Source organism: Gastrolobium bilobum, unplaced genomic scaffold (genome assembly GCF_033153095.1).
Source record: "Gastrolobium bilobum isolate Gb01-03AN ecotype WA unplaced genomic scaffold, APGP_CSIRO_Gbil_v1 utg33904, whole genome shotgun sequence".
In the NCBI taxonomy this organism is placed as follows: domain Eukaryota; kingdom Viridiplantae; phylum Streptophyta; class Magnoliopsida; order Fabales; family Fabaceae; genus Gastrolobium; species Gastrolobium bilobum.
The window spans coordinates 1-15,310 of record NW_026899331.1 but is presented as its reverse complement, the minus strand read 5'-3'; positions in this window follow the sequence as shown (position 1 = coordinate 15,310).

Genomic DNA, 15,310 nt, shown 5'->3' with positions numbered 1-15,310 from the left:
TTTCTCTGCTAATCTTTCTGTGCAGCACAAAAGCTTTGTTTCAGCACTAGACTATATTGCAATCCCAAAATCAGTACATGAAGCTTTGAAAGATGGGAATTAGGCTCAAGCCATGCAAGAGGAGATGAATGCGTTGGAGAAAAATAAAACATGGGAGGTTATTGATAGACCCAACGGAAAGAAAGAAGTAGGGTGCAGATGGGTTTATGCCCTGAAATATAATTCTGATGGCACTCTTGAGAGATACAAGGCTCGATTAGTGGCCAAAGGTAATACTCAAACCTATGGCATTGATTATGAAGAAACATTTGCTCCAGTTGTAAAGATGAATACAGTGAGAATCTTGTTGTCCCTTGCTGCCCATTACAATCGGGATATAAATCAATTTGATGTGAAAAATGCTTTCCTCAATGGTGAGTTAGAAGAAGAAGTCTACATGGAAATCCCGCCTAGTTTTGATTCTGTGAAGGTGGAAAATAAAGTTTGTAGATTAAAAAAGGCCTTGTATGGATTGAAGCAGTCACCTCGTGCTTGGTTTGGAAGGTTTACTAAGGTTATGATGACCTTAGGATACAGACAGAGTCAAGGAGATCACACTCATTTCTTCAAGCACTCCCAAAATGGGAAGCTTACTGTGCTCCTTGTATATGTTGATGATATTATTATCACAGGTGATGATTTTGTGGAGAGACAGATTCTGCAAACACGACTTGCCTCTGAGTTTGAAATCAAAGACCTTGGGAAACTGAGATATTTTCTAGGGATAGAAGTAGCCCATTCAAGCAAAGGAATTTTTATCAGCCAGAGGAAATATGTTTTGGATCTTCTCAAAGAAGCAGGAAAGCTCGTGTGTAAACCCTCTAATACTCCTATTGAGCAGAATCACAAGATGGGATATGAAGAAGAGAGTCCTCCAGTTGATAAAGGACAATATCAACGGCTAGTTGGGAAAATGATATATCTGGCCCATACTAGACCAGACCTAGCTTATGTTGTTAGTGTTGTCAATCAGTTTATGCACGATCCAAAGGAAAAACACATGCACGCAGTAGAGAGAATTCTTCAGTATCTTAAAGGTACTCCTGGTAAAGGATTGTTATTCCGACGTGATGGCAATCTATCTTTAGAAGTCTACACAGATGCTGATTATGCTGGATCCGTGACTGACCGTAGTTCTACCACTAGTTATTGCATGTTTCTTTGCGGTAACTTGGTGACATGGAGAAGTAAGAAACAAGATGTGGTTGCCAGATCAAGTGCAGAAGCTGAATTTCGAGCTATGGCTCAAGGCATTTGTGAGTTACTGTGGCTGAAAATTGTACTTGATGATCTCAAAATAAAATGTGAGGGACCTATGAAGCTGCTATGTGATAATAAGTCCGCTATTTGTATAGCTCATAATCCAGTTCAACATGATCGGACTAAACATATTGAGGTCGACCGTCATTTCATCAAAGAGAAACTTGATAGCGGGTTGATTACGACTCCATACATTCCCACTGGGCGTCAATTAGCTGATCTATTAACAAAGGAGCTTCCTTCAGACAGATTTCAAGAACTTACTAGCAAGCTGGGAATGATAAATATCTATTCCTCAGCTTGAGGGGGAGTGTTGTAAATAATAATTATTTAGTTATTAGTTATTATTTATTCATTTATTTGTTGTATTGAGCCAAGCCCATTAGGTCAAAATTAAGTCAAGTATTCTCTATAAATAGATAACCCTTTCTACAGATTATTTACAATTTAATAATATTTTAAATACCCTTTTCTTTCAAGTGATTTGTATCCATGTATTGCATGATGAACTTTTTCAATATTACTTAAGACGGCGGTGGATGAAAAAAATAAATAAGAGATAAAATAAATAAACAAATTTATTATAAGAAGATAAAGTAAGATGGCCAATGTTAACCACATCTCTTCCCACTAATATTGAATACTTCATGATACTTTGGCAATGGCGTGAAATTATTTTCTCCTTGAAAAGGTCTTCTGTGTATCGTTGGGAGTTGAGTCCCAGATTTAGAGCTACCTCCCTGAGAGGATGGCCCTGTAGTTGGGCAAAGAACGTTCTTAATGTTTATGTTTTGAGAACTCATGATGCTAATTAATAAGTAGCTAGCAGGTAGCAGCTTCGAATTGAGATCAATCGACAAGCTAGCTTGTTTTATCAGAGAAAAGACAATTTCTTTTTCGAATGAGGAAGCGTGACGATAGTGCTTTCTATTTATAATGTAAGAAACTCTCAGTGAGTTTCCGAGCAATGCATGGTGGTTTACAAAATTTCCGTTTCATTTATTACATGCTTCCCTGTGATTTTAGACTACCAAAAACGGCAAAAATACAGCTACACTGTGGACGGTTTAAGTTGCTTGAGCAACAAGCAGAGTACACGGTTTTGCATTTTGGCTTCTGATTTCAATGAGAGAAATCGTCAAAGATTTGAAGCAGGTTCATGGTAATGCTCCTCCATTTCCCCAGAACGTAACATGAATATTACCGGCCAAACATGCTTCTCACACGCCATTTCGGAGATATCGCAAAAACGGCATCGTTACTATTATGATACAAGCTTAATCCCAAATATTGACGGTTAATATAAATATTTAAAAAAGTTAATTTTATGATACAATTTAAAAAGTAGACATATTTTTAAATAAAAAACGGCTTTTTTTTCTTTTAAAAAAGAAAGAAAGAAACGATAATGATATGTCAGCATGGCCTCATGCAAAATTTTCAATTTAGATACAAAACGGGAGTGTTTACCTGAATTGTCCGCGAAAAGACACTGCAAATATCACATTTAATATTTCCCTCTAAGATTGAAACCCTTCATAGTATTCAAACCCTCTAACGCAAATCAAAGCCGCGTGAGGAACTCAGGATACGTTTTCAAACGATATTTCCATGAAAATTAAGTGAAAATTCACAATCTACAACCCAAAAAGAACGGATAAGTGCACCGCATGACCATTTCTACGCCTCGTCAAATTGTATAGCTTTAAATAAATCAAATATATCTTTGCCGTCCATGCATGCATGGAGCTTTATTTGGGTTTGTTTTCACAATGTCATAACTAAAATGAAAATGTACGTAATTTCCTTGTTAAATTCTATCAAATTAAATTACTTGGTAAGTTCCTTCTTTGAATGTCTGGCTTCTATTTTTCTTTATAAATACACATATTTGGGTATTGGAATTACAGCATCCGAAGACACCAAAGTGAAACAAATCGTTCCTTAGCAAAATTTAGTTTTGTTTTTCCAAAAACTCTTTATCAGGATGAGCTCCAGCAACACCAACGTTCAACAGGCTCTTTGTCCTACAAAGCCTCCTCCTCCTCCGGGTAGTAACTCAACTCGTTCAAGTTCCGGGGATAAAAAGGCACCAAATACGAAGGATATATTTTATCCCAAGAATAGATCATAGATGATTTCATATAAGGTATTTATGATAATCACGAATATAATGCCTTTTTTAATTTCCTTTAGTTCAAAATAAGGATCATGTCTTTAGCTTTTAATTGGTTTGTATACAATAGTTGAGTGTCACGCTTATTTCGTTTTTATCTTCATGCAGGTTTAAGGGACCAATATTGGAAATCAATAATTGATACCCCGAACGACAACGGAAGCATGCTGCTATAGCTAGTTTACCATAGTCATTTATTGTTTCTTAATTTGTTTGTTCCTAATTGTTCTTGTAATTAGGGTTCCCGTATGTCTGCTTCGAATAATGGAGATTACAAGTGCGTCATAGTTATTCATAACATATATTTATGTGTAGCTAGTACTTTGAGTCATTTTTAGTTTGTGTTCTTTGTAGTCATAGAAATCAAAGTTGACCAATAGAGTGGCATGTAAAACCAAAGTTAAATGAATTATTTTTCTCAACCCTATATCTTAATTTGTAATCATATACATCATTTTACTCTATGGTCCTCATTTAATCACTCTTAAGGTTTTCGGTTAAAACGTTATGTCACTCATTGTGGTGGATTATCGGGCCTTACTGGCCAGTCTATTTTTCCTAACACTGAATTGAAGTTCGGATGTGAGAAAATATATATTGAATTGAATTTTATACTCAAGGCAGATTTATGGTTCTGTATTCACCGCATTTTTAATTCCTTAAGACGGCGGTGGATGAAAAAAATAAATAAATAAGAGAGATAAAATAAATAAACAAATTTATTCTAAGAAAATAAATGACTGACAGGTGATAATCTCTACATGATATTTATTTGAATCAAAACGGAAATAGGAACCAACCTAATTAAATGACTGAACATTAACAAATAAATAGTTGTTGTAACATAAAGTAACATGGTCAATGTTAACCACATCTCTTCACACTAATATTGAATATACTTCATGATACTTTGGCAATGGCGTGAAATTATTTTCTCCTTGAAAAGGTCTTCTCTGTATCGTTGGGAGTTGAGTCCCATATTTAGAGCTACCTCCCTGAGAGGATGGCCCAGTAGTAGGGCAAAGAACGTTCTTAGTGTTTATGTTTTGAGAACTCATGATGCTAATTAAGTAGCAGGTAGCAGCTTCGAATTGAGATCAATCGACAAGCTAGCTTGTTTTATCAGAGAAGAGACAATTTCTTTTTCGAATGAGGAAGCGTGACGATAGTGTTATTTCACCGGCCTTGTAACTGGTGTTCACACACTCACAAATACATAGACAAATATCTAAATATATCTCTATTCTATTACTGATTCTGCCAGGCCATTTTACAAGAGTTACATTGTGCTATTTATAAGCAATAACAAATGATTAAGAGTGATAATGACTATTGTAAGAACTCGCACCGTTAATTAAGGAAGTTAATTAATTAACTATGTGAAATTAGAAAACAATTTCATAATTAACCCTAATAATTATTATGAGGCTCTAATAATTATAGTAAGTGAGTAATAATGCTGAAAGTCGCTTTTCTGACGAAAAGTGCAGATACCGATTCTGCTAGTCCGTATAATTGCGTACCGATAAAGTATCCCAAAAAATTATAATAAGTGAATGAATATTCCTAGAATAATATGTAGGATTTCGATTTCAAGTTTCAAGTTAAAATAATGGGAACTGGTGTCAGAACTGATACTGACTATGGAAAAGCGCGTACCGAAAAGGTGCTGCGAAAAATATAAGAAAAATATGTTAAATCCTGTAAAATTGAGTAGGTTCAGAATCCTGAGTTTGAGATTAAAATGATAAGCGTAGCAATTAACGTTAATATTGTGTGTTAAGGTTTAAGTGAGCTATATATATAACATTTCTGCACAAAACCATAGGCCATACACTCTTCATACATGACTTTGGTGGCTGACCAGCATTCCCTCATTGCTCCATTGCCTTCCTTCCTCCATTTCTTGAGCTTTGAGGCATATTCCTTCATGAAAACTTCTCCTAAACACATGTGGTGAGTGAGAGTGGGCATTTGCAGTGTGTTGGTGGCCTTGTTCTGAGTTTCCAGCCACTGTGAGTTAGTGAGGGTGCTGAACTTGTGTGGTTTGGGTGTTGGGAAGCCATGGTCATGGAATTGGAGGTCCAAGTAGTGACCTTTGAGGTGAAAGAACCAACCTTGAGCATCATTTTCGTTTTCCTTGGGAAGTCAGAATCTTGGGAGCTGGTTGTGAGCTCCAAGAGCAACCTTTTGTTCTGTTTTAAGCTTTGGGTAAGTGACTCAACTTTGATCATGTGTTTTGATGATTAAAAGAGGTGTCTTGGTATGTTTAAGGAGTTAAACAAATAACCAACTATTATATGAACCTTGAACAGAGTAAAAATGCATGCTTTGACGTTTGGAAGTGTTAAAAATGGAACCTTGCATGGATATCTTCGCGAAATGCAGAAACTGCATTCTGTCGCGAAATATCCGGATATGGATATTCGGATATTGATATCCGCATATGATATCCGGATATTCGTATCCAGATATGGGGTCTTTTGATATCTGGATATGTCCCCGACAGATATCCGGATATTCTGGGTTTTCGAGGAATAGTGGCTTATTGTTCATCCAGAACTGATGTTTGGGGTTTGTGGACCCTAGTTTGAGGAAGTTGAACTTCTGTAATAATTGGACTAAGTCAGAATCAAGTGATTAAGGGCTTGTGGCTTTGTGTGAAGCCTTAAGAAGAAAACGTAAAAGAGAAGCGTTGTCTTTATGTTTATGCTATTGAACTATGTTTATTGATATGATTGCTGGTCCAAATCAGATTGTGATTCTGCTGTGTTTGAACTGTGAGCTTTGGTTGGACTCTTGGCTTGGATTGTTAACTTGCAAGGTAAGCTTTCGTGTCCTCGGTTTAGCCATGTTGTGGTTCAACAATACCCCATTGGGGAATGGTTTATATGCATGTTGTGTTACATGCTTTGGATATTTTGAAATGCTTTTGAGCTGGTATGTGCAATGGCTTATAATATGTATGTGTTGTTTCCACTTAATCGGTAAGCCCGAGTATGTAGCGTCATACAAGATGGTGAGTCCGTGGGTGGGTGCAAGTAGCGTCTTGCATATTGTGTGGGTAATAGACGTATTCCTGCATTTCTCTGATCAGTAGAATAGAATTGACACACATGACATGATTATCTGTTGCATTGCACTATTTTAGAACTGATGATGATAAACTGCTTTTGAACTTATATTGCACATGTAAGTGAGCTTAGGGTGGATGATCCTGGAGGACCCCTTGTCTTACTGAGATTTCTTGTTTAGAGATCTCACCCCACGTTTGGGGGCGCTTATTTCAGGTTCAGGTAGTTTGGGGGCTGATGCCTCTAGCAGCAGGAGGCCAGAGCTTAGCTGATATTGTTGTTATATTTATGCTGACATGACTGGATTGGATGCTGTTTATGTTTTTCGTCTTATTATTATGTTGTTGATGTTGAGACTTATGTTGGGTTTGATGCCTTATTTGTGTGAGCATGGGGTTTGTCCATGCCACTTTGATTTCTGTTATGTTTAAGTTTAACTGGGTTGTATAAACTATCAGGGTTGTCCGGTCTACATGTTGTAGTTCCGTGACTAGAGACATACTTATGTTATTTATGTTTTGAGGTATTTCAGTTAGCTGTCTTTTGCAATTTACATCAGGCAATGTTTTGAAAATGAATTAAGTATTCAACTTGGCTAAGTATAATGACGTCATAATTGAAAAGAAAAAGATATTTCGCAATTTTAATTAAGCGCAGCTTAATACGTTGATATGATAATATTACCGGATATATACACGGGGTGTTACAACTATCATAGGAAATCTAAAACATATTAATTGTCCACTAACAGATACCTAGGAACACACCTCTTCACCATAAACCTTTCATTTTCTATTTTTCTTTTATTTAATTTAAAACTTATCCTAACAAAACTCCCCCATAAGCTTTAAATTCTTCGACCATCCTTCATCCCAATCTTCTTCTTGAAGTTTTCTAACAGTAACGTTGGCAACGACTTCGTAAATATGTCACCCACTTGATCTCGGCTTGCAACATGAGTGAGCTCCACCTTTCCTTCCTTGACTTGATCCCGGATGAAATGAAACCTGACATCTATATGCATGCTTACTCCTCTCATGATTGACCGGGTTCTTTGCTAACTCGATTGCTGACTTGTTGTCAACTCGAATCTCGGTTGGGCCGACTTGTTCTTGCTCCAATTTACTCAATAGATTCCTCAACCACATTGCGTGACAAACGCACCAGGATGCAGCAACGTACTCTGCTTCACATGTAGATAGTCACAGTGGGTTCCTTCTTTGACTCCCACGTGAATGTCGTGTTTCCCATGAAAAACACATAGCCAGCCATGCTCTTTCTGTCATCAATATCTCCACACCAGTCACTATCTTAATATCCCACCAGCTTGTACTTGTCTGACTTCGAATAATGAAGTCCTTGCGAGATTGTTCCTTGAACATATCTCAATATCCTCTTTGCTGCCTTCCAATGTGTGTATCCCGGATCTTCCATGAAACGGCTTATAATCCCAACACTTAGACACAAGTCTGGCCTCGTACAAGTTAAATACCTCAAACATCCTGCTAGACTCCGATAATTACTCGGATCAACTCTTTCTCCTCCATCATACTTCGAAAGTTTTAAGTCGGGTTCCATATGAGTTGAAACCGGATTGCAATCTAACATTTTGAACCTCTTCAGGATATCTTTTGCATAAGCTTCTTGAGATACGAAGATCCCAAATTTGTCTTGTCTGACCTCCAGACCAAGGAAGTATCTCATCAGACCGAGATTCATCATCTCGAACTCTTTTGTCATTTTCTTCTTGAACTCTTTTATTTATATTTTACTGGTTGCTTTGTATGTTGATGATCTAATCCTTTTGGCAAATGATTAAGAGTGATAATGACTATTATAAGAAATCTAAAACATATTAATTGTCCACTAAAAGATACTTAGGGACACACCTCTTCACCATAAATTTTTCATTTTCTATTTTTCTTTTATTTAATTCAAAACTTATCCTAACTGATAGTGCTTTCTATTTATAATGTAAGAAACTCTCAGTGAGTTTCCGAGCGATGCGTGGTGGTTTACAACAAAATTTCTGTTTCATTTATTACATGTTTCCCTATGATTTTGGACTAACAAAAAAGGGCAAAAATACAGCTACATTGTGGACGGTTTAAGTTGCTTGAGCAACAAGCAGAGTACACGGTTTTGCATATTGGCTTCTGATTTCAATGAGAGAAATCGTCAAAGATTTGAAGCAGGTTCATGGTAATGCTCCTCCATTTCCCCAGAACGTAACATGAATATTACCGGCCAAACATGCTTCTCACACGCCATTTCGGAGATATCGCGAAAACGGCGTCGTTACTATTATGATACAAGCTTAATCCCAAAGATTGACGGTTAATATAAATATTTAAAAAAGTTAATTTTATGATACAATTTAAAAAGTAGACATATTTTTAAATTAAAAACGGCTTATTTTCTTTAAAAAAGAAGAAGAAACAAACAAACGAGAATGATATGTCAGCATGGCATCATGCAAAATTTTCTATTTAGATACAAAACGTTAGTGTTTACCTGAATTGTCCGCGAAAAGACACTGCAAATATCACATTTAATATTTCCCTCTAGTATTGAAACCCTTCATAGTCATAGTATTCAAACACTCTACCGCAAATCAAAGCCGCGTGAGGAACTGAGGATACGTAGGTAAACGATATTTCCATGAAAATTAAGTGAAAATTCACAATCTACAACCCAAAAAGAACGGATTAGTGCAGGGCATGACCATTTCTACTCCTCGTCAAATTGTATAGCTTTAAATAAATCAAGTATATCTTTGCCGTCCATGCATGCATGGAGTTTTATTTGGGTTTGTTTTCACAATGTCATAACTAAATTGAAAATGTACGTAATTTCCTTGTTAAATTCTATCAAATTACTTGGTAAGTTCCTTCTTTGAATGTCTGGCTTCTATTTTTCTTTATAAATACACATATTTGGGTATTGGAATTACAGCATCCGAAGACACCAAAGTGAAACAAATCGTTCCTTAGCAAAATTTAGTCTTGTTTTTCCAAAAACTCTTTATCAGGATGAGCTCCAGCAACACCAACGTTCAAAAGGCCCTTTGTCCTACAAAGCCTCCTCCTCCTCCGGGTAGTAACTCAACTCCTTCAAAGGCACCAAATACGAAGGGGATATTTTATCCCAAGAATAGATCATAGATGATTTCATATAAGGTAATTATGATAATCACGAATATAATGCCCTTTTAATTTCCTTTAGTTCAAAATAAGGATCATGTCTTTAGCTTTTAATTGGTTTGTATACAATAGTTGAATGTCTCGCTTGTTTCGTTTTTATCTTCATGCAGGTTCAAGGGACCAATATTGGAATCAATAATTGATAGTGAACGAGAACGGAAGCATGCTGCTAGTTATAGTTTACCATAGTCATTTTTCGTTACTTAATTTGTTTGTTGCTTGATCATGTATACTTACAATAATGGAGATTACAAGTGCGTTGTAGTTCATAACATCTATTAATGTGTAACAAGTACTTTGAGTCTCTTTTTTTTTGTTCTTTGTAATCATAGAAATTAAAGTTGAGCAATACACTGGCATGTAGAACTTGTAACAAAGTTAAACGAGTTATTTTTATAATAGCCTTAACCTAATTAATTAGCAAATTACATGTAATTAAATAATTAAGCATGTTTTAGTGAGTAAAATTACGTATAAGGCTTAATGAAATGAATCTAAGTCACTTTGGAGTTAAATGTGTACTCAGTGAAAATTAAGGAGTATAAATGGGTACTGGCGAAAGTGCCCAAAATATAAAAATAAAATTATAAATATTCCTAGAATAATATTCCAGAGTTTTGGGTAAAGTTTGGTAATTATTGGAGTTAAATAGATAGACGAACCAATACCCACTTGATTCCACTTAACTAATGTTAAGTGGCCAAAGCAAGTAGAAACCCATTTTCCCGTCGTCAGCATCAGAAAAAAGAAGAAAGGAGAAAGAAGGGAGAAGGAAGAGAGAGAGAGAGAGAGAGAGAGAGAGAGAGAGAGAGAGAGAGAGAGAGAGAGAGAGAGAGAGAGAGAGAGAGAGCAAATCTTAACCGATTGGAGTGATTCAAAAGCCTAAATCGCTTAGAATCTCCTCCTCTTTCATAATCCTAGCTTTGTTTTGAGTGGGGAGCATTGTGGAGAGGGATATTGCCCCTCAAAAATTCGGCCCTTTGGAGAAATTTGGGGTTTTGAGTGCTTCAACCTCCATTGAAGCTTGAGGAGCCATCAATCCTTGGTTGTGCAACCATTGGTGGTAAGATTCTACCCCTTGAACCTTATTTTCATGGAAAATTGCATGAGTTAGGATTCAATGAATAGTAAATTGGGGTTTGTAATGAAATGTTGTTAAATTAGCTATATTCTAGGAAGAATGGAGCTTAGAGCATGTTGTGAAAAATGCTAGGAACGACGTTTAATCGGTGAAAATGAGCTTAGATAGCTAAATGAGTATACTTGTAAAATGGCAAGAATATGATGCTTGATAATGGATTTCTTGCATTGTTGATAAATGGTATGGCTTGGTTGATTGATGATTGTGTCCTAATGATGTCTAGGATTAAGACATTTGGACCGACCGTGAGTGATCAACCGCTTGAGCAAGCTATGGAGCTTGAGTAGCTCATTGGAATTGGTAAGCTCATACTTGTGTTGTGTTTTGAATTGAGTAGTTGATGGTTGATTGTGAAATACTCTTGGATGCAATGTGTTGATTGCATTACACCATGTGTAGGTGTTGGTTTTGGAGTAGAGTATTGTTAACATTGGTGGTGAACTAAGGTTGCTGAAGCTTTGAGGTAAGCCTTCGGACCTTGGGTGTAATTCCCTTGACTGTTCCACCAAGCCCTGAAAGGGTAGAGGTTGTGATTGTGTATATAAATGCAATAAAATAGTGTAATGCTTTGTTATACGTATGTGTATGCATTTGGTGTGGCATAGGATGGTGTTTCCCTATGTTGGTATGTTGCATGACGATGCGTAAATCATACTTGGTAGTTTGCTGGCCAGTAGGACTATTTGCATCTGAGTTTCCTTAGGACAGCTTGAGAGCTCGAGGGATTTCTCCTGGAGATGTTATTGCACTTTGCATAGATATGTATTTACTGCATTATTATTGTTATTGCTATTACACTGATATAGAACTTTGGGGTGGAGAGATGCTCCAAGGACCCCTGGTTTACTGGATATATTCGTATATCTCACCCCGTGTTGTGGGGACCCCCTTTCAGGTAAGGATGCTGCAGGAGCCACCAGTGGCAAGTGGCCATACTTGGACTAGTATTGATGCATGAGGATCCAATATTTTGATATCACACATTTTGTTTTGTAGCTCACATGTATAGGATTGTAATTCATAGCCAATTGATAGATGTATGATTAGTATATTAGAATGGACTTAGCCTATGCTCATGCCTTTGGTCATCTCTTTTGTTGATGGGAGCCAAGGGAATGATCATAGTGTTTTGTAAGCTAAGTTCCATGATTTGTAATGATATGTACTGTAAATGATGCCTACTTGGAATTCAATATATGCATGCTTGTTATGTATTGAGTTATTGAATTGGTTGGGCTGAGAATCAATTAGGTACCTTTTGTTTAAATTGGGAAACGTTGAGAAAACAAAGGTTATGCTGCCCAGATTCTAGCTAAATCTCATGAGGAGAGGTTGGATGAGTGCTAGGATTTAGTTTTGGGGCATGAACAATTGGGGTTTGGAATGGGGATGCATCTTCCCCTAGACTTGGACTTGAAAAATGTGGGAATTGGAATTCCCTGGCAGCGCGCTTCAGCGCCCAGGAGCGCGCTCAAGCGCCCTGCTGCCCCTGTGAGTGCCAATGCATTCGGCCTCCTCGCGCTGGAGCGCCCAAGTGGGGGCTTAAGCGCCCAGGATTGCGCGCTTAAGCGCCCTGGTTTGCGCTTAAGCGCCCTTCGCTGCAGAAAGGAGGAAGGCTTACTGTCTTTTCGAGTTTTAGCGCCCAGTGTGGGGCTTAAGCGCCCAGGATTGCGCGCTTGAGCGCCCTGGTCCGTGCATGAGCGCCCTTAGCCACTGAAGGAGGAGATGCTTCTGTCTCTGCGTGCTAAAACGTCTAAATGGGAGCTTAAGCGCCCAGGATAGCGCGCTTAAGCGCCCTGGTGCGCGCTTAAGCGCCCATTTACACTGAAATACCTGATGCTTCCTGCCTCCGTGCGCTTAAGCGCCCAGATGGAGGCTTTAGCGCCCGATAGCGCGCGCTTAAGCGCCCGGTAGCGCGCTGAAGCGCGCGGGGCCTGTGACCAACACTCTCTTGTGTTGCTAGAAATTGTCATAACTTGGGCTACAGTGCTCCGATTTGAGCGCGGTTTGAAGCCACGCGTAGCTAATGAAGAGATCTACAATAGGGTAGAAGTTGTGAAATAAATAGGAAGTAAATTAATGGTTTAAAAATGGAATAAGAACATGATGTTAAGCTTAATTTATCTGATTCCGCATGGTTTATGATCACGGTTATTATAAGGATCACGTGAAATTGGGTATTATAAGTTCGGTATGTTTTAAAATGAAAAATTTATCATGGACAAGGAGCGGATTTTAATTGAACCCCCGAAAGAGAGGGATGAGACTGTGATTGTAACTGTGCTTAATATCATAATGCGATGTTAACAAACCGGTTCTAGAACGGGGTGTTACATTGTATGGTATCAGAGCAGTTTCGTAGGGAATAACTGTTAGCTATTGTTGAGTATGCTTAGTGTTTGATGCTTTATAGTTGTTTTAGTACTCTTTATGATTATTGCATTTGTGATCACTAAGTGTGGGCCTGATCAACTCACTTCTTTGTGTAACATGTGTAGTGACATGACGAGGCACCGAAACAACCCCGGACCATCAAACACCAATGCTCAGCCAGAACCTGTTTTGGCTGCTCTTGTGAGGCCTAGAAGTGGCCGTGGGGCAACGAGCGTACAACCTGATCTCGTGGCTGAAGCTCTTGCAGCCGTTCAGAGGGAGTTGGCTGCTAGCAGGCAAGCCAATGAAAATCTGATGAAAACAAATGAAGACTCGCGGACTGCTATGGCCGCGATGATGACCAAGTTGAGGACGTTGAGGGGTCCTAGGCCCGTGAACCGGCAACCCACTCCTCCTCCTCACACTGCTACGCCTTCTCCCCCTCCTTCACAAGAAGAGGGTGTAATGGGTAATAATGAAGGTGAGGGTAGTCACCATTCTGGAAGTCGTAGTCATCACACCGAGGTTCGTCAACCTCGAGTTGAGAATGTCGGTGACCATGAAGTGGACGAAAGAAGATTGATGGCTTTCCGAAAACACAAAACTCCTTCTTTTAAGGGAGGTTATGAGCCAATGGCGGCTACGAAATGGCTCCAAGCGATGGAGAAAATCTTTAGGGTGATGAGATGCCCTGACGCAATGAAGTTAATCTACTCTGTGTACATGCTGGAAGAAGAAGCGGAGGATTGGTGGACTAATACTGTACAGCCCCTAGAAGCTGAAGGCCGGGAAATCACCTGCGGTTGTTCGAGACATTGTTCTTGGATAACTATTTTCCTAGAGAGGCTAGGGAACAGAAGCAGAACGAGTACAACGATCTCAAGCAAGGGTCGATGTCTATTGACCAATACTTTGCAAAATTCAATGAGTTGGTGAAATACGCCAACTATGGGCGAGCCTTACCCATTCCGGCTGAAATGACCTCCAAGTTCCAATGGGGTCTTAATGAGAAGATGTCTAGGAAGATGTCAAATTGTGACATCCGAGAGTTCAGTCAATTTGTAAATCAGTGCAGGAAGGTAGAGGAAGTGTACAAGGTGTCCCAAACCAAGAAGCCTTCTGAGGCCCAGACACCTAGTTCCAATAAAGCAACGGGCTCAGGTTATTGGAAGAACAGAAAGATGCAAGGCAAGAAGCTAAATGTGAATAGGCCCTTTGACTTGTTCAAAAAGCCCGGGACTCAGAAGAATTTTGTTGATAGAGGGCCTCCTCCCAAGTGCAAGGGATGTGGCAAGGAGCATAGAGGTCCATGTGCTACCGGTGAATTGATCTGTTTTAAATGTGGAAGATCCGGTCACTATTCCCGGCAGTGTCCTTAGAACGAAGCGAGGACTATGGCAGTTCAAGCTACTGTTGTTCCTGTCTCTGTGGTTCCACCTATGCTAGAGTCTCAGACGGTTGGTAGAGTATATACCATGGACCGTCAACAATCGAGAAGGCTCTGAATCTAGTGAAAGGTACAATTTATATTGATGGTATGGATGTTGAAGTGTTGTTTGATTCAGGAGCTACACACTCCTGTATGTCTGATTTTATGGCCGTTGGGCTAAATTTGCAAATGTACGACATTCGCCCTCCAATGAAAGTGGTTACTGCTACTAGAGAGGAGTGTTATACATCCGTGTTGTGTAAAGATGTTGAGTTCAAATATGAAGGCCGATATTACGTGCTGGATTTTATTTGTTTACCTATGATCAGCCTTCAAGTTATCTTGGGTATGGACTGGTTGTCAAAGAACTGTGCTATGATAGACTGCTGTGGTAAAAGGATTGTTCTTGATGCTGATGATTCTGCTACTAGTTCTTCCCCATATTTATCTGTGCTGCAGGTTAGAAAGGCTTTGAGGGCCGGGGCATTGGGATATGTCTTTGTGGGGGGTTTAGTAGGCGGAAGTCATGAGGAGATTGGCACTATTTCCGTGGTGAGGGAGTTTGTGGATGTGTTTCCAGATGAAATTCCACAACTTCCGCCTCATAGAGAGATT